Below are 25,075 nucleotides of genomic sequence, written 5' to 3'. Positions count from 1 at the left end.
CTATTGTTTGTTACTTTATAATTGTAAATCAAACGTGTCAAATCATGACCGGTAATGCACAACAAAATTTACAACACGTTTAGATACAATATACTACTATAAATACAATAAAAAGTTCAAGTAACATGGTGCTCGTCACAGTACCAATCTTCTAAAACTCCTGAACATGTCTGATGAACCCACTTAGCACAATTGATTCTTCCACGTTTTGCCTCACATCCTATCATGTTCTCAAAAACATCTGGTTTGCCACATTGACAGTTACTTTCAATCCTTCTTGCATATATTCTCACAAAATCTGAACTTGATGTAATTCCTTGAGGAAATGGTGTAAAGTGACCTTTTTCTAAACAAGAAATTAAATGCGGTCTCATATATTTCTCAATAAAGTTGGTCCGTCTCTGTGTGTTGAATTTTCCTTTATCACAATATTCCATCATGTTGGCAATAGCAAAGACACCACAGTCATATCCGTTTGTTTGCTGTTGTACGTCAGGTAGTTTTACAAGTAAGTTCCTTTTTCCATGACCATAAATTGCTGACAACTGAATTTCCATCGAAGGTGTAAGTTTAAACTCTGTACTTTTACTGTCTAACACATAAACGGCACTTTCCTTTTTAGGTTGAATAGATGTTACCCAGTGCGACTTTCCTGTATGATGAACTTGAACACACGGTGTATCCTTACTGCTGAATTTCCCGAAACTTTCAGCCCAGCACTGTTTGTCTTCATCGTAAATTGGCGATAATCCTGTCGGTTGAAATCCAGATATATGTGGAAACTGTTTCGCTATCATATTTATACTTACATTCACAATTTCGGAACATAACCATGAGTTATTCTCCAACATAAGTTTGTGTTCAGAATTTAAACTAGAAATCCAAGGCGTATAACTGGTGTTCTTCACGTCTGTATTAACTTTACGTTTTTTCATAGGTAGTTGACAAAGACTTGGTACTCGTTGGAGACACTGTATCCACAGAAAATTTCAATATCTCTCCTTTTTTTTGGTGTCGCACAACTATCAGTATCCTGTTCCTTGGATTTGAATTTAAGTTTCTTTGTCGATTTCGGGATTTCTGGTGTTGATGATGGCCTTCCTGGTGTTTCTGGCATAACAGACGGAGCACTTTGTTCAACTATTTCGGAGTCTGGAGCTGGTATAACTTCATCATAATCATTTGGTCGTGGTTTTTTCCTTCCTGACTTTTTGTCGTTCCTTTTCAAATTTCTCTTCGAAAGCATTCTAAGATTCATAATTTTCGGTTTATTCTCACTTTCATCACCTATGAATATTTTCGCTGCCATTATATGATAACACTGCGTAGTCGATGGACACTGACATGTTTCTTTCGGCAGTAAGGTTACAGCATATACAGTACCTTGGGTTCCCTTCACCATAAATGCTTTCTGCTGTTGTACAAATGTAACATTGCCATTTTCGACTGTTAGACGGGCTAGCGATTTTTGTGAAAGATTCGTATCCTTAGAAATCACCACATTCGGAACGTCTTCAGACGACACACTATGTTCACTCAAATTTTAAAAGCTGACCAAGTTTCCTTTATTCTTTTATTGAGACAATGATCACCAATTATCCTTCTAATCAGTAGTTGATTGCACTGAATGTTTATTGATATTAATTGGATTAACAAGCCAGTAATCAAATCAGATCTAATCTCATTAAGCTGATAATTAGATTAGTTTCGACAACGTGTGCATTGGTCAGGTCACGTTTTTTAACCTCTAAACTATTTTTTCCACAGTGTTTTTTTTTTATTTGATAATTAACTGTACTGATTTATGATTTTGAAGCAAATCCTTAACAAAACAATAAATATTAATTAGTTTCACGTACAACGATCAGGACACCGTTGGTAGTCAACGTTGGTCAGGTCAAGTTTTTTTTATCCAAAATTATTTTATTATTCTCGTATATTTATGTTTAACATGGTGACATCTTATTATATTTTGAATTTGAGATAAATTCTTTGAGAAATAAAAAGGTTATTAGCATTTTCATTTGGTCCTGTCATCGCCGATGTTGGTCAGGTCATTGTCAACATTGGTCAGGTCACATTTTCGCAAGCTTATAAATATTTTTTTTCTCAATTTTTTCTTATATTTATGTAAAACATGCTGAAATCTTATTATATTTCAAATTTGAGATAAATCCTTTGAGAAATAAAAAAGTAATTAGCATTTTTTTTCGGTCCTGTCATTGTCAAGGTTGGTCCTGTCATTATCAGCGTAGGTCAGGTCACGTTTTCGCAAGCTTTTGAAAAAAAAATATATTTTCTTTTTAAATTTATGTATTAAATGTTGAAATCTAATTAAATTTCAAATTTGAAACAAATCCTTCGAGAAATAAAAAAGTTATTAGCATTTTTATTTGGTCCTGTCATTCTCGATATTGGTCCTGTCATTGTAAGCGTAGGTCAGGTCACGTTTTCGCAAGCTTCTGAAAAAAAAATATAATTTCTTTTTTAAATTTATATATTAAATGATGAAATCTTATTATATTTCAATTTTGAAATTAATCCTTTGAAAAATAAAAAAGTAATTAGCATTTTTCATTTGGTCCTGTCATTCGGTCCTGTCATTCGGTCCAGTCATTAGTGTAACCCCCCCTATTTTTAATGGGATTGCGCAATCATCAAATACAAACATTTTGTAAAATGTGCGATTTAAAACTCTGCGATAATTCAACCCTGGATGAAGTAGAAAATGATATTGTAGAAGTTAAAACTGTATGGCCAAAACGAAAAGTTAAGACTTCAGAATTTCATGTAAACTGGGCTGCAAATGCCTTGAAATGGTGAAGCAAAATTTCATGAACACTGTTGGACACAAATCATTTCTTCAATTAAAAGGAAGATAAGAAGTGCACCATTTATATTTTCTTCACAGGAAAAAACTCTTGTAAAGGAAGCTGAAAAGACTGCTGAATTTAGAAATGCGCATAAACAAATCATTGAAGAAGCTAAACGTGTTTCTGATATGATTAAATCATCTGAGCACTGTGTAGCATTTACTGGTATGCTTATACACTAGATTTCATGTCGATCCAGCCCCAAGTTGATCCGTCCCAAGTCGGTCCAGTCCCATATTTTAAGTCGATCTGGCCCCAATATAAAAAATATTTATTGATAGATTCGTGTATATACTCGCTCGGATTATTAAAATTAAAAACTATGTCTCTGTAATTATTTTGTATTCTCAAAACTACAGGTATATACAGTTATACTACAAATTTACAACTCTTAGTTTTGGCTACATGTGCTGTTCTAATCTATAAAGGAATGAATATTCATTAGCTATGTAGGCGTGTCAAATCGTATCATACGCAATAATGATCAGCCAGTACATGTACATACTGTTCTGATTTCATTAACCAGTATTAAAAAGATAAATATAACATTATAAGGAATAAAAATAAAGATAAATATGAATTGTAATTCATAAATGTTTATGTATTTTATAATGATATAAAAGGTGGACGGTAAAAAGGTTGGATTTTCTTAGATGAGACATTCATTTGAATTTTTTTTAAAATTTATAATAAGATTTCATATAGAAATATAATATTATTTTAATATTAAATATTTGAATTCAAATCAGTTTATCACCTTAATTGAATACGGATGATTATGCAGTATAAAACAATTATGCTGATTATGTTTTTATTACAAGTTTTTAAGACTATTGGGTATGCATAATTATAATAAAAACATACATATCAGAATTTACGGTAGTACCATTAATCATATAATTCATCTGAATGTTACTCCAATATTAGGCATACTTCACTTACCTGCTGTCATTAATCATGTTAATCATCGATACTTTTTACAAATTCCATTTATCCTGATTCAAATATGTCACCAAATCCTCCGAAGTTAATATAAATTATTCATTATTTTTTTATGGGGCCTGATCGACTCTGGGCTGGAACGACCTGATACCATACACTATACAGTAGAAACATTGATGAAAAGAGGTCAAAACTGGTTATCAAATAAACCTTTTATGCAATACTTTTTCTGTCCTTTGGCATATGCATTATTTTCAAGATTCAGTTTGGAGATTTTTTCCGGATGATGCGTACATGTATAATATTATTTAAGGCATACATGAACATGGGTTTCCTATCAGTAATAATAAAGAAACGAATTTGCTGAATTTTCATGAAAACACTTACATGACTTAGCTCAAACTGAAAGTGATATAGTTATGATTGTGCATGTTATTACGGCACATGCATATCTACTCTTATAGGCAAAATTTCTTCCTGTTTATTTGTACATTTTATAATAATATAGTTTATTTACTTTTGATATCCAAATTCTCTCAATGTCAGAAAATTTAAGAATTATTGATGTCATGAATATGCATACTAGTTACTTCGATGTAAGGTCACCTATCCAATTGTGTATGAACGTTGTTCATGCATATTCTGATAATTTCACTCTTCTAGGAAATTTTGTATTCTGTTTAAACTTTACTTTCTGACAATTAACTAGATTAATCCAGGCTTCTTTCTAATACAGATAATGATGTTATTAGAATTGTCTCCCTTTTCTCATCAAACATAATTAGTTTTTAACTGATTTCAATTAATAGAATATTGTTTTTGTAGACTTCAGCTTCATGTGTTACCTATAAATAACTTCCAAGAAAATCTTACTTCTTAAGATCAAAACAAGCATCTGCTTGATTTTTGTACATGTAAGTGAAAATTTCCAAGGTAATTTTGGGGTGATGAAAAGGGTGTGTGTAGTATACACAAATGCGTACTATACAAGACCAAATATGGTACTTATATTAGAAAAACAATATTTATATTAAGGTGCAGGGATTTCTACATCTGCTGGTATTGGTGATTATCGTGGTAAAAGTGGAAAATGGACTGAAATGGATCAAAACAAAATCGATGTAGACCATTTATTCAGTGACAGGATAGAACATACACCAAGCAAAAAAGCAAAGTTACAGACAGAAGGTAGAAGATTTTTTAATGTAAATTATTGTATTACACAGAAAAATGTTGAATACAAATAAATTGGGAATGAAACAGGATGTTAGTTTTCATGTAGATGTACCATCTATAATCATGGTAATTAAAAATGTACCGTCTTTGGAAAAAGTGGTGCAAGCATGCACTAATACATTTTGTACTCGACGCAAATTTTTTCGTTTGTTAAAAACATGCATTGTACAATGTATAACGTGAAGACCCATGACATTTAAAATTGATACACAAAAAAAGTGAAATGTACCATTAAATCTAGTTATTGTTTGGTACAGCATCTGAAAAGGATATAAGGTAAAATGGTAAGAATTGTGACATTTATAATTAAGTAAGTATAAACAATTCATGATAAACAATAATCCACAGATGATATTGACCATGCAACCAATGTTTTAAAGACTGGAGTCAAATTATGGCATATGAACAGAAACACATATATATGAAAAGAGGAGACTTGGGCCATACATCAATGAGAGAGCAACCCAACTGACTGATAAACAAAAATAGTTAATCTTGGTAACAAGTTACTAACAACTCTCTATTTAATCACTTTTTATACGACCGCAAAAAAATTTTGTGGTCGTATATTGGTATGACGTTGGCGTCGTCGTCGTCGTCGTCGTCCGGCGTCGTCGTCCGAATACACATTGGTTTTCGCACTCTAACTTTAGTTTAAGTGAATAGATCTCTATGAAATTTTACCATAAGGTTCAATACCTCAAAAGGAAGGTGGGGATTGATTTTGGGGGTTATGGTACCAACAGTTAAGGAATTAGGGGCCAAAAATAAGCATTTTTGTAACTTCCAGACATAACTTGTGTGTTAGTGTATGGATCTCTCTGACATTGTACCACAAGGTTCCATATCACAAAGGGAATGCTGGGATAGATTTTGGGGGTAATTGCCTCCAAATTTTAGGAATTAGGGGCCAAAAAGGGGCAAAAAACAAGCATTTTTCTAGTTTCATGACAATAACTTGTGTTCAAGTGTATGGATCTCTCTGACATTGTTCCACAAGGTTCCATATCTCAAAGGGAATGCTGGAATTGATTTCGGGGGTAATTGCCTCCAAATTTTAGGAATTAGGGGCCAAAAAGGGGCAAAAAACAAGCATTTTTCTAGTTTCATGACAATAACTTGTGTGTAAGTGTATGGATCTTTATGAAATTGTACTACAAGGTTCCATATCACAAAGGGAAAGCTGGAATTGATTTTGGGGGTATTTTCCCACAACGTTCAGGAATAAGGGGCCAAAAAGGGGCCAACAATAAGCATTTTTCTAGTTTCCAGACAATAACTTGTTCAAGTGTATGGATCTCTCTGAAATTGTACTGCAAGGTACCATACCACAAAGGAAAGGCTGGGATTGATTTTGGGGTTAAATCCCTAGAAATTTGAGGAATTAGGGGCCATAAAGGGGCAAAAAACAAGCATTTTTCTAGTTTCAGGACAATAACTTGTGTGCAAGTGTATGGATCTTTATGAAATTGTACTGCAAGGTTCCATATCACAAAGGGAAAGCTGGGTTTGAGTTTGGGGGTAATTGCCGTAAATGTTTAGGAATTTTGGGCCAAAAAGGGGCCAAAAAATAAGCATTTTTCTAGTTTCCAGACAATAACTTTTGTTCAAGTGTATTGATCTCCCTGAAATTGTACAGTAATCATACATGTGAACCTCCCGAAGGGAATACAATAATCCCGTTTTCAGGGGTCTCCTCCCGACCTCCCGTTGAAGACAAAAAAATCCTGTGTATGAAATATTTCATGAATGAAAAATTTCAGCCCAACATATCTGGTGTAACTGACATTACCTGAAGTTATATTTTACCTGTAAATCAATTAACATGATAATTATATGGCTTCACTTGTCACCTTGGGTGTCAAACATACTGGTAATCAACGATTTTTACATCAGGCTAACTGCCGTTGTGTAATAAAACTTTGTATATTTATAAATGAATGTTGGGTTACTTCCCTTGATTTATCCTGTTTTAAGTTACTTTCCTTTAAATAATGTAAATTTTTAAAAGAATATAAATAAAATATAAATTGAACAAATAATCATAAAAGGATGGTAATTAAATGATTTTAAATGTCTTAGGACAAATAAAAAAATAATAATTTGAAAATTATTTGAGGGTTTTATACTACCTTTCAAGGCTTAAATTGAAATTTATATATTAACTATGACCCATGAATCCTGTTTGAATGTGTTACTTATCATGCATTAAAAATCTACTTGCATAAAGATTAAAATAAAAGATCTACTTGCAGATAGATAAGCAAATATTCTGATTGCAATGAATAATGGAAAAAAAGATATGACCTAAAAAATTTAAAGAACATACTTAAAAAGAAGAATGTTAGATTGAACAAGTTGAAAGTTTAAAAAGATAGAGAAAATTTATAAGTACAAGGGTACTATAAACATAATACATTCGGATGGAAAGTTGAAGAAAGCACACTTTAACAGACAATTTCTACAGCACACGGTTACATTTACGACAAAATTTATGTCGATTAAAAACCTCCTGATCTGAGTCCTAATCTCCTGACCAAAATTTCCCAAACTCCTGATCTTAGTTTCACAGTCCATCATATGTACTGCAAGGTACCATACCACAAAGGGAAGGCTGGGATTGTGTTTGAGGGTGATGAATCATAAGGGGGTTCAAAAAATTTTGGGGGGAGGGGGATTTTTTTTTCCTTTTTTTTCTTTGAAATTTTCCATTTTAAATTGGTTATTTCTGATTTATATATAAAAGCAAATAATAATGACATGGTTTGAATAGATAAATTAAAAATTTTTAAGTTCTTAGACCACATTCATTCTGTGTCAGAAACCTATGCTGTGTCAAATATTTAATTACAATCCAAATTCAGTGCTGTATCAAGCTTGAATGTTGTGTCCATACTTGCCCCAACTGTTCAGGGTTCGACCTCTGCGGTCGTATCAAGCTGCGCCCCAGCGAAGCATTTTATTAAATATTGCGTGGAGAGGGTGATAACACACTTAGCATCTAGATATTTGACCTGTAAATATGATGTCTAGACTAGAGGGTAATAACCCTTATTTTTACCATCTAGATATGAAGTGATTTGGTTAAAACCTATTTTAAATTCTAAGCAAAACTTCACTGGGTAAACACACTGCAGCAAACCTACATGTAAGTATAACGGCATTAATGTAACAATATGTCAAGGACTGCATTGCTGGTACTAAATATTTAAGTAAGAATGTATTACTTATAAAACAAATGATAACTTCTATATAAAAAGAAGAAGATGTGGTATGATTGCCAATGAGACAACTATCTTCCAGATTTCAAATGACGTGTATATATATATATATATATATATATATATATATATATATATTCTAACCAATTATCTAGTTCACACAAATTTCTAAAAAAACCAAAATAATGAACACATATGTGTATAGATCTATGAACTTTAAACTCTTTTAATTTTGAATTTGAACAGTTTATAATATTACATGTGTGCTTTTAAGACATTTTGAATTTGTTTTATAAGTAATCATGCATCATTGTAAAGACTCATGACAGTACAAACTTTACACAAATAAAAGACTGCACAAGAATACATTATACACTATTACATATAATTCAAATATAAAGTGTAAGAAAATCTCCTTTTGTAGCTACTTGTTTTAAAGTAATTATATGTGTGTAAATGTATTTAGAAAAAGATGAAGACATTGAAGAAGCAGAAGAAGATGGGGTTCCTTATGAAGCTTTAAGACCAACATACACTCATGAAGCACTTCAAAAATTGACGACTGATGGGTATCTGAAATATATAGTGAGTCAGAATGGGGACGGCCTTCATGGATTATCAGGAGTACCAGGTGACAAAATTTCAGAACTTCATGGTAATGTTTTCTTAGAAATCTGTGAGAAATGTAAGAGACAGTATTACAGACATTTCTATGTGATGGATGATGTTGGTAGTCAGTATTTTGAAGAACTGGACGATAATGGGAAAACAGATATGAAGAAACCTAAATATGCAGTGAAGTGTAAAAAATGTGGTTTATCACACAGAACTGGAAGAAAATGTGAATCTAAGGTACATTTTTCTATTTGTAATTTTAAGCATTTCTGCATTTTCAAGATGTCAAAATTCATTTGGTATAATAACATGTACATGTATGAAAGTTTTGGCATCAAAGCATTCCTCAATGAAAGTTTATATTCATGAGACTAACATTTTTTTGTATCTACAGATTCTACAGACATGAATAGTTGTTTTCTGCTGGCTGACATGGCAGTGAAAAAAACCAATAAATTTTGACACAATTAGATAATACTTGAATAAAAGACAGATATGGTGTATTAATTCCTGACACAAAATCCCTACATGCCTAAGTACCTACAAATGTACACGAAACATAGCAAAGGATCAGCACATGCACTTTTATTATTGTTCATCTCAAATTTAATTTTTACATTTGTACATAGGGTAAATAATTCTATGCCTGCAATATTTAAACTTTCTCTACCAAATATTTTTATTTTGTAGCCATTTATTTTGAATTATATACAGCTAGATATGTGCATCAGTGATCTCCCAGTATTTTGCAAACAGCACTGTAGAATTTGAATATTAGTACTTCCACTAAAATTATAGCACAACATTTATAATAATTCTACTATAAAATCTATTCAGATAGCTCCATGGTAAAAAATATATACATGTACAAATAGATGCCACAAGTTCTCACCTTTTGATGGTCCAAACTTGCTAAAATATTAAAAAAGAAAAAAACTACAGACAATTGTCAATACACTGTACATAAATCATATAAATATTTAACATTTTTGAAAGTTTTACTTTTTTTTTTATTAATGTTCAAAAATGATGCATCAATGCAATTTACTGTTGAAATTAATATATGGTATTTTTGCAGGGCTGTTCAGGGCATTTACAAGATTCCATTATTAACTTTCCTGACTTGTTGGATGATAACATTTTCAAACAAGCAGAAGAAAACTCAGAGAAATGTGATTTGATGTTATGTCTGGGTACTACCCTTACGGTTACACCTGCTAGTGACTTGGTGGAGAAGATAAAGAAGCCTCAACGATATGTTATATGCAACAGGTAGGTGATTGAATAGACTCTTTAAACTGATTTTTTGTTCTTAGGATTTTTCTGCACCATCTTCAGGGAAAGAACTAGTAACTTTAAAAATAGGAAAACAAGTAACAAAACAAGAAGAAACAGTTTATTTCTTATTAATTTGCAAATAGAAGTACAAAAAAGCTATATATATTGTACATTAAAGTTTATCTAAAATCTGTTTTAAGATTTTAGATTTTTACGTTATGTTTATCTGTGAGTCAGAACACCTGAAATACTGAAGTCATAAATAATTGAAGAAGGTTTAATTTTCATTTTCTTGTTACAAATTAAAAAGTCTACAATGATAAGTTGGCATCAATGTGTAATTTTTGGGTATTCTGAAACAAAGAAATTGTGTTCAACACAATAACTAATTTAAAAATTTGATATGAGGAGTACCACAAATATAAAAACTCTTTATCAAACAAACTGTTCATGGTGGCTGAGTGTTCTAAGTTGTCCATTTACTGTATCACTAACCTGTCAACACTGAGGTTGTGAGTCTGAACCCCACAAGTGACAGGTGTGTTTGACTCCCAATCTTAATTGACTAGGATTACTAGTTTTCCTGTTGAAGGTGGGGGATTTTTCTCCAGGGATTCCGGGTTTCTCCACCAATAATTACTGGATACCAGTCCACCACAATATAGCCAATGGTGCTGAAAGTGGCAATAAACACCAAAAAACAATAAATTTATCACAGTTAAACAACGAAATTGACATCATATGAAAATATTTGACTTTTTGTTATGACCTGTTATCTCTTTCCTGCATGAAGAGATATTTCTCATATCACACTGAACTGAGTGTGATGTGAATAAGTGATAAGGAAAATGTGTTTATTTGGTTGGCCTGTCCTTCAGTGTGTAACGAAATTGCAACATTTCCATGGACTGTTAGGTAGATCAGCGATGACTTTTGACGGTCACAAAAGATTACTATTCCCTTGTGGCAATGGAGATATGTGATTTATTTGATAAATATACTAAACACTTACATGTTTCAACTAAGAATATTCTTTTTGTTAAAATTAATTCCATTTTGAGGTCTACAAAAAAGCTTGAAAATGTCTGATTTTGCACAAAGATAATTTGTACCATAATAGAAATAGGTTTTACAACCAGCAAGAATTGCATATTGCTTTATATTAACTGTTGTTATTTAATTTCAATAATAAAGGAGGAAGTCCTCATAACAGTATAAAAATCTATAATAAAGGAAGAAGTCTTCATAACAGTGTAAAAATAAATAATGAAGGAGGAAGTCCTCGTAACAGTATAAAAATCTATAATAAAGGAGGAAGTCCTTATAACAGTATAAAAATCAATAATAAAGGAAGAAGTCATCATAACAGTATAAAAATCTATAATAAAGTAGGAAGTCCTCATAACAGTATAAAAATCAATAATAAAGGAGGAAGTCCTCATAACAGTATAAAAATCTATAATAAAGTAGGAAGTCCTCATAACAGTATAAAAATCAATAATAAAGGAGGAAGTCATCATAACAGTGTAAAAATAAATAATGAAGGAGGAAGTCCTCGTAACAGTATAAAAATCAGTAATAAAGGAGGAAGTCCTTATGCCAGTATAAAAATCAATAATAAAGGAGGAAGTCATCGTAACTGTGTAAAAATCAATAATGAAGGAGGAAGTCATTGTAACAGTGTAAAAATCAACATCCTAGTGAATCCTAAATTGTTTCCTTTTTTTTATACGACCGCAAAAAAATTTTGTGGTCGTATATTGGTATGACGTTGGCGTCGTCGTCGTCGTCGTCCGGCGTCGTCGTCCAGCGTCGTCGTCCGAATACACATTGGTTTTCGCACTCTAACTTTAGTTTAAGTGAATGGATCTTTTTGAAATTTTACCATAAGGTTAAATACCACAAAAGGAAGGTTGGGATTGATTTTGGGGGTTATGGTACCAACAGTTAAGGAATTAGGGGCCAAAAAGGGGCCAAAAATAAGCATTTTCTAGTTTCCAGACAATAACTGTGGAACGGTGTATGGATCTCTCTGAAATTATACTACAAGTTTCCATACCACAAAGGGATGGTTAGGATTTGCTTTGGGGGGTTAAGGCTCAAACCGTTTAGGAATTAGCGGCAAAAAAGGGGGAAAAACAAGGTTGTCCTGGTTAATGGACAAATACTTTAGTACAAAACATAATTTAAAGCAGTGTAAGGGAGATAAATCAAATTCATCATTGAAATTATCTCCCTTACACTGCTTTTAAATTATGTATAAAGTAATGGTTAATGAACAATGAAGATGATTTAAAACAGTGTAAGGGAGGTAATCCAAATACAACGTTTTGGTTACTTCCCTTACACTGCTTTTAAATTATGTTTAAAGAAATGCATATTTATAAAGGAAGACTAGTAAAAATATCTGCAAATGTTGCATCATTTTTTTTTACAAAAATATCCATATGAAAGATTTGACACTATATTTTTAATTCTATTATAAAATAGATTAAGTTAGCACTATGGTAAATTTAAATGGGTAAATATGGTTGCCAACTCCATTGGAAATTTGAATTGAGATTATGACCATATCTTGAGGGAAAGAATTTTTTGGGGAAAAAAGGGGGGGGGGGGGGGATAAAAAGAAATTGTGGGGGGTCAATTTTTTCTCATTTCAGATTTCAGAAATTAAAAAGAATTATTCTTCAAATATTATTTTTTTTTCAAATTTCAAATATTGAAAAATTTCAAGAAGTAATCTTTAATTGCACAGTATGGCGCATTAGATTTGTAAAATCTTTGATCACATTTATTTATTTGTTATGCCGAATCTAACAGTGTATTTAGATTTTTAATTTTGGGTCCAGTTTTCAAAATAGTCTACATTAAGGTCCAAAGGGTCCAAAATTAAACTTTGTTTGATTTTAGCAAAAATTGAATATATGAGGTTCTTTGATATGCTGAATCTAAACATGTATTTAGATTTTTGATTTTTGGCCCATTTTTCAAGTTGGTCCAAATTGGGGTCCAAAATTAAACTTTGTTTGATTTCAACAAAAATTGAATATATGGGGTTCTTTGATATGCTGAATCTAACCATGTATTTAGATTTTTTATTTGTGGACCCCGTTATCAAATTGGTTCATATTGAGGTCAAAAGGGTCCAAAATTAAACTTTGTTTGATTTCATCTAAAATTGAATTATTGGGGCTCTTTGATATTCCAAATCTAACCGTGTATTTAGATTTTTAATTTTGGGTCCTGTTTTTTAAATTGGTCTACATTAAGGTCCAAAGGGTCCAAAATTAAACTTAGTTTGATTTTAACAAAAATTGAATTCTTGGGGTTCTTTGATATGCCAAATCTAAACACGTGTTTAGATTTTTGATTATGGGCCCAGTTTTCAAGTTGGTCCAAGATAGGGTCCAGTATTTAAACTTTGTTTGATTTCAACAAAAATTGAATATATGGGGTTCTTTGATATGCTGAATCTAAACATGTATTTAGATTTTTGATTATAGGCCCAGTTTTCAAGTTGGTCCAAATTGGGGTCCAAAATTAAACTTTGTTTGATTTCAACAAAAATTGAATATATGAGGTTCTTTGATATGCTGAATCTAACCATGTATTTAGATTTTTTATTTGTAGGCCCCGCTATCAAATTGGTTCATATTGAGGTCAAAAGGGTCCAAAATTAAACTTTGTTTGATTTCATCAAAAATTGAATTATTGGGGTTCTTTGATATGCCAAATCTAACCGTGTTTTTAGATGTTTAATTTGGGTCCTGTTTTTTAAATTGGTCTTCATTGAGGTCCAAAGGGTCCAAAATTGAACTTAGTTTGATTTTAACAAAAATTGAATTCTTGGGGTTCTCTGATATGCTGAATATAAACATGTGTTTAGATTTTTGATTATGGGCCCAGTTTTCAAGTTGGTCCAAATTGGGGTCCAAAATTAAACTTTTTTTGATTTCAACAAAAATTGAATATATGGGGTTCTTTGATATGCTGAATCTAACCATGAATTTAGATTTTTTATTTGTGGGCCCCGCTATCAAATTGGTTCATATTGAGGTCAAAAGGGTCCAAAATTAAACTTTGTTTGATTTCATCAAAAATTGAATTATTGGGGTTCTTTGATATTCCAAATCTAACCGTGTATTTAGATTTTTAATTTTAAGTCCCGTTTTTTAAATTGGTCTACATTAAGGTCCAAAGGGTCCAAAATTTAACTTAGTTTAATTTTAGCAAAAATTGAATTCTTGGGGTTCTTTGATATGCTGAATCTAAACATGTGTTTAGATTTTTGATTATGGGCCCAGTTTTCAAGTTTGTCCAAGTTGGGGTCCAAATTAAACTTTGTTTGATTTTAACAAAAATTGAATATATGGGGTTCTTTTATATGCTGAATCTAACCATGTATTTTGATTTTGGACATTGGACCATAATAGGTAAATTAAAAAAATTCAAGTTCTTAGACCACATTCTTTCTGTGTCAGAAACCTATGCTGTGTCAAATATTTAATAACAATCCAAATTCAGAGCTGTATCAAGCTTGAATGTTGTGTCCATACTTGCCCCAACTGTTCAGGGTTCGACTTCTGCGGTCGTATCAAGCTGCGCCCCAGCGAAGCATTTTATTATAAATTCACATGATCCTGTTATTGGAAACTTCCATTTCTTAAATTGCAAATTTGTATATCTGATTACCAAAAAATATCTCAAAAATACTAGTCTTCAACCTCTTTCAACAGTACCAATTTAACACCTGCCTCATATTTATAATGAACTCGTCAAAGGCTTTATTATTATGATATTTAAATTAGATACCAGTTACTCAAGTTGACATCAAGTGGTATCCGATTCTCACTCCTATGAACCTATAGAGCTACAGTAAAATGAACATAAGTGTGAAATGTACAGGTACAATATAAAATTTTTTTTTATAGGCAACTTACCGATAAAGACAGTGCCTGCTCAGCAACAGATAAAGATGGAAATGTTCAAGGATCCAGAATATATGGAGATTGTGATACCTTCTTCAAGGAATTGATGAAAAACATGTTAAATGCAAAAGAATTAAAGAAATGGGAATCTGAAAGATCTGATAGACTGAAGTTTTATGATTCTCAAAGAACTCAAGTTTAGAGACTGAAGCAAAGTTAAAGAAATAGAATTTGGCTTTTATATTACATGTACTAGTGAAAAAAGAAGCCATGAAACGATTTGGACTAATCTGTAAATTTATGCACTGTCATCTTTTATTCTGTATGATGTATCAACAATATTGTAATAGCACATTGAAAAAAATAAAAAGTAACTCAATATTCAACTCACCAAAAAAATCCTTAAAGCCCTAGAACCATTTAAAAAGCTTGATTCAGTTGAAATAATGCTTAGCATGTTTTAGTCCTGATTCTGTTACAAATTTATATAGATTGAAACATTTTGTGAATAAAAAAGTTTGAATTATTGCAGTTATCTCCCTTGTTCAAATCCTATTTTTATTCTTTTGAGGTTAGTGATCTTATTTTTAAAATGAGATTTCTCATATACATGCAGTTGCATATAGGCACTTTGAAAAATATGTGATGATTCAATCTAGATATATATATATATATATATATAATATTAAAATCCTTCAACACTCATGTATTATTAACAAATAGTTTGATTTAAGCAATACAAAAAAAAAAGTGAATCAATTACTTAAATAATCAGTTTGAAAGTCTTATAAATGTATAGTTTTTTATCTTCTTAAACTTTAAAAGTAATCAATGAACAGTATTTATGCTATGATGTATAATGAATTATTTTATAGACAACAAACTATCAAACCATTCAACTTTAATGAACTGGTTTCTGTCAATGTACTATTCTATAACACATTATCCACAGTTTGCAAAATTCATGCATGTCAAATAGTTTCATTATATTCAGGTGAAGTAATTTGTTTATTTTAAGTAATTAAACAGATGTTTATGAATTTGTATGTTACAAATATATTTTTAATTTACAGTTGTATTTGTGAAGGAATGTTTAATTTCAATGGAAACCGATACCAAAATTGAATTTCATATAAAAAATCAATTCCATCCTTTACCTGGAGCAAAATAACTATTTGTGCACAACAGAATAAATAAAAACCTTCCGATATAAAACATGTAAAAATGGTAGATATGTTTGAATGGAAGTAATGCTGTATAACATGTATAACCTGCTTAATAATATGACTTCTTTATTTATGAAGCACAACTTTTACAATAACAGTTTTGACTGATAAACTACTGTGATAAAGATTAATAAAATACTGTGATAAATGTGCAATTCCCATTTTATGTTTCAACATACACAATTCTTTAAGTGTTTTGTAAAGATGCCGTGTTCAATAAATTTTTTTCAGCTGCAAGCAATAGCAAAGTAATTATGTATCAAAATAAGGAGATGTAGTATGATTGCCAATGAGACAAGTATCCACCAAGGTTTAAATGATGTGGATGTAAGCAATTATGGGCAACCATACAGCCTTCAACAATGAGAAAAACCCATACCGTATAGTCTGCTGTAAAAGGCCCTGACATGAAAAATATGAAACAATTCAATTGAGAAAACTTAACAGCCTTATTTATAACAAAACTATTTACAAAAAAACAAATATGACAGACTTGAACAAACAACAACCACTGAACTACAGGCTCCTGACTTGGGACAGGCACATAAAGAATGTGGTGGGATTAAACATGTTTGTGAGTGTGCAACCCTCCCCCTAACCTGGGACAGTGGTGTTACAGCACAACATAAAATCAAACTATAAAAATCAGTTGAAAAGGGCTTAATTCATCAGATCAATATAAAAAAAAACAGCAGAAAAACATCTAACAAAAACACACACCAGACGTGGCAGGATATTTATACATCCCTAACAGCAAAAAAGACACAAAGTACAGATCTGAGAGTACTCACAGTTACTGACAGCTAGTTGAAAGCCAATAACAAAGTATTAACAAAAATCATGTATCTAAGACTAAAATATCAATCAGTACAAATCCAACATCCAATGGATTTAGTGTAAAAAGCATTAACAGTCAGAGAAAAACATGACCATGTGCAATGCCTTTACCCTTATTATTTTCAATGATAGAGAATTGGTGGTTAGTCTGGTTAACTCTGGTAAATGTGCAACATTCTGGAAATTATGCACCATCAATTTGAGTGCAAAATGTCCTTATTTGCTGTGTAAGGGGAACATTTAAGGGGAGGTTTGTGCACTTGGTTTGTCATTGTTCATCTTATGTCATATCTGAATTTTTTGTGGTTTTTATACAACTGCAAACAATTTTTGCGGTCGTATATTGGTATGACGTTGGCGTCGTTGGCGTCGTCGTTGTCACATTGGTTTTCCCACAATAACTTTAGTTTAAGTGGGGCAAAAAACAAGCATTTTTCTAGTTTCATGACAATAACTTGTGTGTTAGTGTATGGATCTTTCTGAAATTGTACTACAAGGTTCCATATCACAAAGGGAAAGCTGGAATTGAGTTTGGGGGTAATTGCCCAAAACGTGTAGGTAAAAGGGGCCAAAAATAAGCATTTTTCTAGTTTCCAGACAATAACTTGTGTTCAAGTGTGTGGATCTCTCTGAAATTGTACTGCAAGGTACCATACCACAAAGGGAAGGCTGGGATTGATTTTGGGGGTAATTGCCTCAAAATTTTAGGAATAAGGGGCAAAAAACAAGCATTTTTCTAGTTTCAGGACAATAACTTGTGTGTAAGTGTATGGATCTTTCTGAAATTGTACTACAAGGTTCCATATCACAAAGGGAAAGCTGGGTTTGAGTTTGGGGGTAATTGCCCTAAACGTTTAGGAATTTGGGGCCAAAAAATAAGCATTTTAATACGCCTGTTTACGGGATGTATTATGGTATACCATTGACTGTCTGTCCGTCCGTCCGTCCGTCTGTCCTTAGGTCGTCCATCCATCATCAACATGTCGGACATTAATTCAAAAACGCTTTAATCAATATGCATGAAACTTTGGTGAATTGTTTATATCGATTGACGTGAGCTTTCTTTTGTTTTTTATAAATTTCGGATTTATCGTTTCCGAGTTTTGGGCTTTTATTCATTAAAAAAAGGGGGATTTTCCAGTTTTCGGACAATAACTCAAAACAAATTTCACCAATTTCCATGAAACTTTTGTGAATTGTTCATATCTATTGACATGAGCTCCATTTCGTTTTTTATAAATTTCGGATTTACAGTTTCCGAGTTTTGGGGTTTTATTCATTAAAAAAGGGGGGATTTTCCAGTTTTCAGACAATAACTCAAAAACAATTTCACCAATTTGCAAGAAACTTTGGTGAATTGTTTATTTCTATCCACATGAGCTCCCTATTGATTTTTATAAATTTCAGACTATACGTTTCCGATTTATGGGGTTTTATTCATTACAAAAAGGGGGATTTTCCAGTTTTCTGACAATAACTCAAAAATGCTTTCAGCATTTTTTATGAAACTTTGGTAAATTGTTTATATCTATTTTTGTAAGCTCCCTTTTGATTTTTATAAATTTTCGATTTTATGTTTCCGAGTTATAAGATTTTATTTGTTTATAGTCTGACAACAGATTTACGAAGTATTGTTCAACAGCACAGTGTATTGCACAACAGCAAGAAATCTTTCATATAACCAATTTCAAGTTCTTTGACTACATTTATTCAGAAACCTATAATATATCAAATATTTAATTACAATCCAAACTCAGACCTGTATCAAGCTTGAATATTGTGTCCATTTTTGCCCCAACTGTTCAGGGTTGGACCTCTGCTGGCATATCCAGCCGCGCTCAGCGAAGCAGTTTATTCTAGTTTCCAGACAATAACTTGTGTTCAAGTGTATGGATCTCTCTGAAATTGTACTGCAAGGTACCATACCACAAAGGGAAGGCTGGGATTGAGTTTGGGGGTGATGAATCATAAGGGGGTTCAAAAAATTTGGGGGGGGGGGATTTTTTTTTCCTTTTTTTTTTTCTTTAAAATTTTCCATTTTAAGTTAGTTATTTCTGGTTTATATATAAAAGCAAATAATAATGATATGGTTTGATTTCATCAAAAATTGAAATATTGGGGTTCTTTGATATGCTGAATCTAACCGTGTATTTAGATTCTTAATTTTTGGTCCCGTTTTCAAATTGGTCTACATTAAGGTCCAAAGGGTCCAAAGTTAAACTTATTTTGATTTTAACAAAAATTGAATTCTTGGGGTTCTTTGATATGCTGAATCTAAACGTATTTAAATTTTTGATTATGGGCCCAGTTTTCAAGTTGGTCCAACTTGGGGTCCAAAATTACACTTTGTTTGATTTCAACAAAAATTGAATATATGGGGTTCTTTGATATGCTGAATCTAACCGTGTATTTGGAATTTTGGATTTTGGGCCTTGTTTTAAAATTTATCCACATTGAGGTCCGAAGGGTCCAAAATTAAACTTTGTTTGATTTCATTAAAAATTGAATTATGGGGGTTCTTTGATATGCTGAGAGTTTTGGTCCTAACAGGAATGTGGGGCCAAAAGAGGGCTCAAATAAGCATTTTTCTAGTTTTCAGACAATAACTTATGGAATGGTGTATGGATCTCTCTGAAATTATACCACAAGTTTCCATACCACAAAGGGATGGTAAGAATTGGCTTTGGGGGGTTATGGCTCAAACAGTTAAGGAATAAGGGGCAAAAAAGGGGGAAAAACAAGGGTTTCCAGGTTAATGGACAATTACTTAAGTACAAAACATAATTTAAAAGCAGTGTAAGGTTGGTAATTCAAACTCATTTGAATATCTCACCTTCACTGCTTTTAAATTATGTATATTGGAAATTTGCCAAAAACTTGATTGTTAATAAATTCCATTGGAAATTTGCCAATAATTTTAGTATAATAAACTCCATTGGAAAGTAAGAATTGGCTTTGGGGGGTTATGGCTCAAACCTTTAAGGAATAAGGGGCAAAAAAGGGGGAAAAACAAGGGTTTGCAGGTTAATAGACAATTACTTAAGTACAAAACATAATTTAAAAGCAGTGTAAGGTTGGTTATTCAAACTCATTTGAATATCTCACCTACACTGCTTTTAAATTATGTATATTGGAAATTTGCCAATAACTTAATTGTTAATAAATTCCATTGGAAATTTGCCAATAACTTTAGTATAAAAAAATTCATTGGAAATTTGTCAATATAAAATGTTGCTGATGAAGGTTTTTTGTTTATTCTTAGCCATGACTATGATGTCATTTTCTATTTTAATAGCCTTATGATGTATTTAAATTTTTTAATACTTTTATGATGTATTAAAATGGGCTTTTATCATGTTTATGGTTGCAAATTTATTGGGGTTGTAATTCAAATTCATTTGAATATCTCAGCTAAACTGATATGCACACAGAATTACAAATGGACAACAAAATAACTATACACACAGAATTACAAATAGACATCACAATAACTATACACACAAAATTACAAATTGACATCACAATCACTATACACATGGAAATCACGATAACTATACACAAAGAATTACAAATGGAAATCACAATAACAACACATGTAATTACAAATGGACATCACAATAACTATACACACAGAATTACTAATGGACAACACAATAACTTTACACATATAATTACAAATGAACATCACAATAACTTTACACAAAGAATTACAAATGAACATCACAATAAAGATACACAAAGAATAACAAATGGAAATCACAATAACTATACACATGTAATTACAAATGAACATCACAATAACTATACACACAGAGTTACAAATGAACATCACAATAACTATACAAAAAGAATAACAATTGGGCATCACAATAACTATACAAAAAGAATTACAAATGAACATCACAATAACTATACACACAGAATTACAAATGATCATCACAATAACTATACAAAAAGAATTACAAATGGACATCACAATAAAGATACACAAAGAATTACAAATGGAAATCACAATAACTATACACAAAGAATTACAAATAGACCTCACATCAACTATACACACAGAATTACAAATAGACCTCACAATAACTTTACACATATAATTACAAATGGAAATCACAATAACTATTCACAAAGAATTACAAATGGAATTACTTTAAATATATATACACACAGAATTACAAATGGACATCACAATAACTATACACAAAGAATTACAAATGAACATCACAATAACTATACACATATAATTACAAATGAACATCACAATAACTATACACAAAGAATTACAAATGGACATCACTTGAAATATACACACAGAATTACAAATGGACTTCACAATAACTATACACACAGAATTACAAATGAAAATCACAATAACTATACACAAAGAATTACAAATGAACATCACAATAACTATACACATATAATTACAAATGAACATCAAAATAACTATACACGCAGAATTACAAATGAACATCACAATAACTATACAAAAAGAATTACAAATGAACATCACAATAAAAATACACAAAGAATTACAAACAGAAATGACAATAACTATACACAAAGAATTACAAATGGACATTACTTTGAATATACACAGAATTACAAATGGACAACACAATAACTATACACACAGAATTAGAAATAGACATCACAATAACTATACACATAAAAATCACAATAACTATACACACAGAATTACAAATGGAAATCACAATAACAACACATGTAATTACAAATGGACATCACAATAACTATACACACAGAATTACTAATGGACAACACAATAACTATACACATATAATTACAAATGAACATGACAATAACTATACACACAGAATTACAAATCGACTTCACAATAACTTTACACAAGGAATTACAAATGAACATCACAATAAAGATACACAAAGAATATCAAATGGAAATCACAATGACTATACACATGTAATTACAAATGAACATCACAATAACTATACACACAGAATTACAAATGAACATCACAATAGCTATACAAAAAGAATTACAAATGGGCATCACAATAACTATACAAAAAATTACAAATGAACATCACAATAACTATACACACAGAATTACCAATGATCATCACAATAACTATACAAAAAGAATTACAAATGGACATCACAATAAAGATACACAAAGAATTACAAATAGAAATCACAATAACTATACACAAAGAATTACAAATAGACCTCACAATAACTTTACACATATAATTACAAATGGAAATCCCAATAACTATACACAAAGAATTACAAATGGACATCACTTTAAATATACACACAGAATTACAAATAGACATCACAATAACTATACACATAAAATTACAAATTGACATCACAATCACTATACACATTGAAATCATGATAACTATACACAAAGAATTACAAATGGAAATCACAATAACAACACATGTAATTACAAATGGACATCACAATAACTATACACATAGAATTACTAATGGACAACCCAATAACTATACACATATAATTACAAATGAACATCACAATAACTATACACACATAATTACAAATCGACATCACAATAACTATACACATGTAATTACAAATGAACATCACAATAACTATACACACAGAATTACAAATGAACATCACAATAGCTATACAAAAAAAATTACAAATGGGCATCACAATAACTATACAAAAAGAATTTCAAATGAACATCACAATAACTATACAAAAAGAATTACAAATGGACATCACAATAAAGATACACAAAGAATTACAAATGGAAATCACAATAACTATACACAAAGAATTACAAATAGACATCACAATAATTATACACACAGAATTACAAATAGACCTCACAATAACTTGACACATATAATTACAAATGGAAATCACAATAACTATACATAAAGATTAACGAATGCACATTACTTTAAATATACACACAGAATTACAAATGGACAACACAATAACTATACACACAGAATTACAAATAGACATCACAATAACTATACACACAAAATTACAAATTGACATCACAATCACTATACACATGGAAATCACGATAACTATACACAAAGAATTACAAATGGAAATCACAATAACAACACATGTAATTACAAATGGACATCGCAATAACTATACACACAGAATTACTAATGGACATCACAATAACTTTACACATATAATAACAAATGAACATCACAATAACTATACACACAGAATTACAAATCGACATCACAATAACTTTACACAAAGAATTACAAATGAACAACACAATAAAGATACACAAAGAATAACAAATGGAAATCACAATAACTATACACATGTAATTACAAATGAACATCACAATAACTATACACACAGAATTACAAATGAACATCACAACAACTATACAAAAAGAATTACAATTGGGCATCACAATAACTATACAAAAAGAATTACAAATGAACATCACAATAACTATACACACAGAATTACAAATGATCATCACATTAACTATACAAAAAGAATGACAAATGGACATCACAATAAAGATACACAAAGAATTACAAATAGAAATCACAATAACTATACACAAAGAATTACAAATAGACCTCACAATAACTATACTCACAGAATTACAAATAGACCTCACAATAACTTTTACACATATAATTACAAATGGAAATCACAATAACTATACACAAAGAATTACAAATGGAATTACTTTAAATATACACACAGAATTACAAATGGACATCACAATAACTATACACAAAGAATTACAAATGAACATCACAATAACTATACACATATAATTACAAATGAACATCACAATAACTATACACAAATAATTACAAATGGACATCACTTGAAATATACACACAGAATTACAAATGGACAACACAATAACTAGACACACAGAATTACAAATGAACATCACAATAACTATACAAAAAGAATTACAAATGGGCATCACAATAACTATACAAAAAGAATTACAAATGAACATCACAATAACTAGACACACAGAATTACAAATGATCATCACAATAACTATACAAAAAGAATTACAAATGGACATCAAAATAAAGATACACTAAGAATTACAAATGAAAATCACAATAACTATACACAAAGAATTACAAATAGACCTCACAATAACTTTACACATATAATTACAAATGGAAATCAATATAACTATACACAAAGAATTACAAATGGACATTACTTTAAATATACACTCAGAAGTACAAATGGACAACACAATAACTATACACACAGAATTACAAATCGACATCACAATAACTTTACACAAAGAATTACAAATAGACCTCACAATAACTTTACACATATAATTACAAATGGAAATCACAATAACTATACACAAAGAATTACAAATAGACATCACAATAACTATACACACAAAATTACAAATTGACATCACAATCACTATACACATGAAAATCACGATAACTATACACAAAGAATTACAAATGGACATTACTTTAAATATACACTCAGAAGTACAAATGGACAACACAATAACTATACACACAGAATTACAAATAGACATCACAATAACTATACACACAAAATTACAAATTGACATCACAATCACTATACACATGAAAATCACGATAACTATACACAAAGAATTACAAATGGACATTACTTTAAATATACACTCAGAAGTACAAATGGACAACACAATAACTATACACACAGAATTACAAATAGACATCACAATAACTATACACACAAAATTACAAATTGACATCACAATCACTATACACATGAAAATCACGATAACTATACACAAAGAATTACAAATGGAAATCACAATAACAACACATGTAATTACAAATGGACATCACAATAACTATACACACAGAATTACTAATGGACAACACAATAACTATACACATATAATTACAAATG

General features: G+C 30.8%; 1 pseudogene; it reads left to right on the top strand.

The window, feature by feature from the left end:
- Positions 1 to 2,637: 2,637 nt before the first annotated feature.
- On the top strand, positions 2,638 to 16,165 carry LOC127727706 (NAD-dependent protein deacylase sirtuin-6-like; annotated as a pseudogene).
- Positions 16,166 to 25,075: the final 8,910 nt, after the last annotated feature.

This window comes from Mytilus californianus, unplaced genomic scaffold (assembly GCF_021869535.1).
Source record: "Mytilus californianus isolate M0D057914Y unplaced genomic scaffold, xbMytCali1.0.p SCAF_1, whole genome shotgun sequence".
Classification (NCBI taxonomy): domain Eukaryota; kingdom Metazoa; phylum Mollusca; class Bivalvia; order Mytilida; family Mytilidae; genus Mytilus; species Mytilus californianus.
The sequence above is the reverse complement of the archived record's forward strand: the minus strand, read 5'-3'. Positions and strand labels throughout refer to the sequence as shown.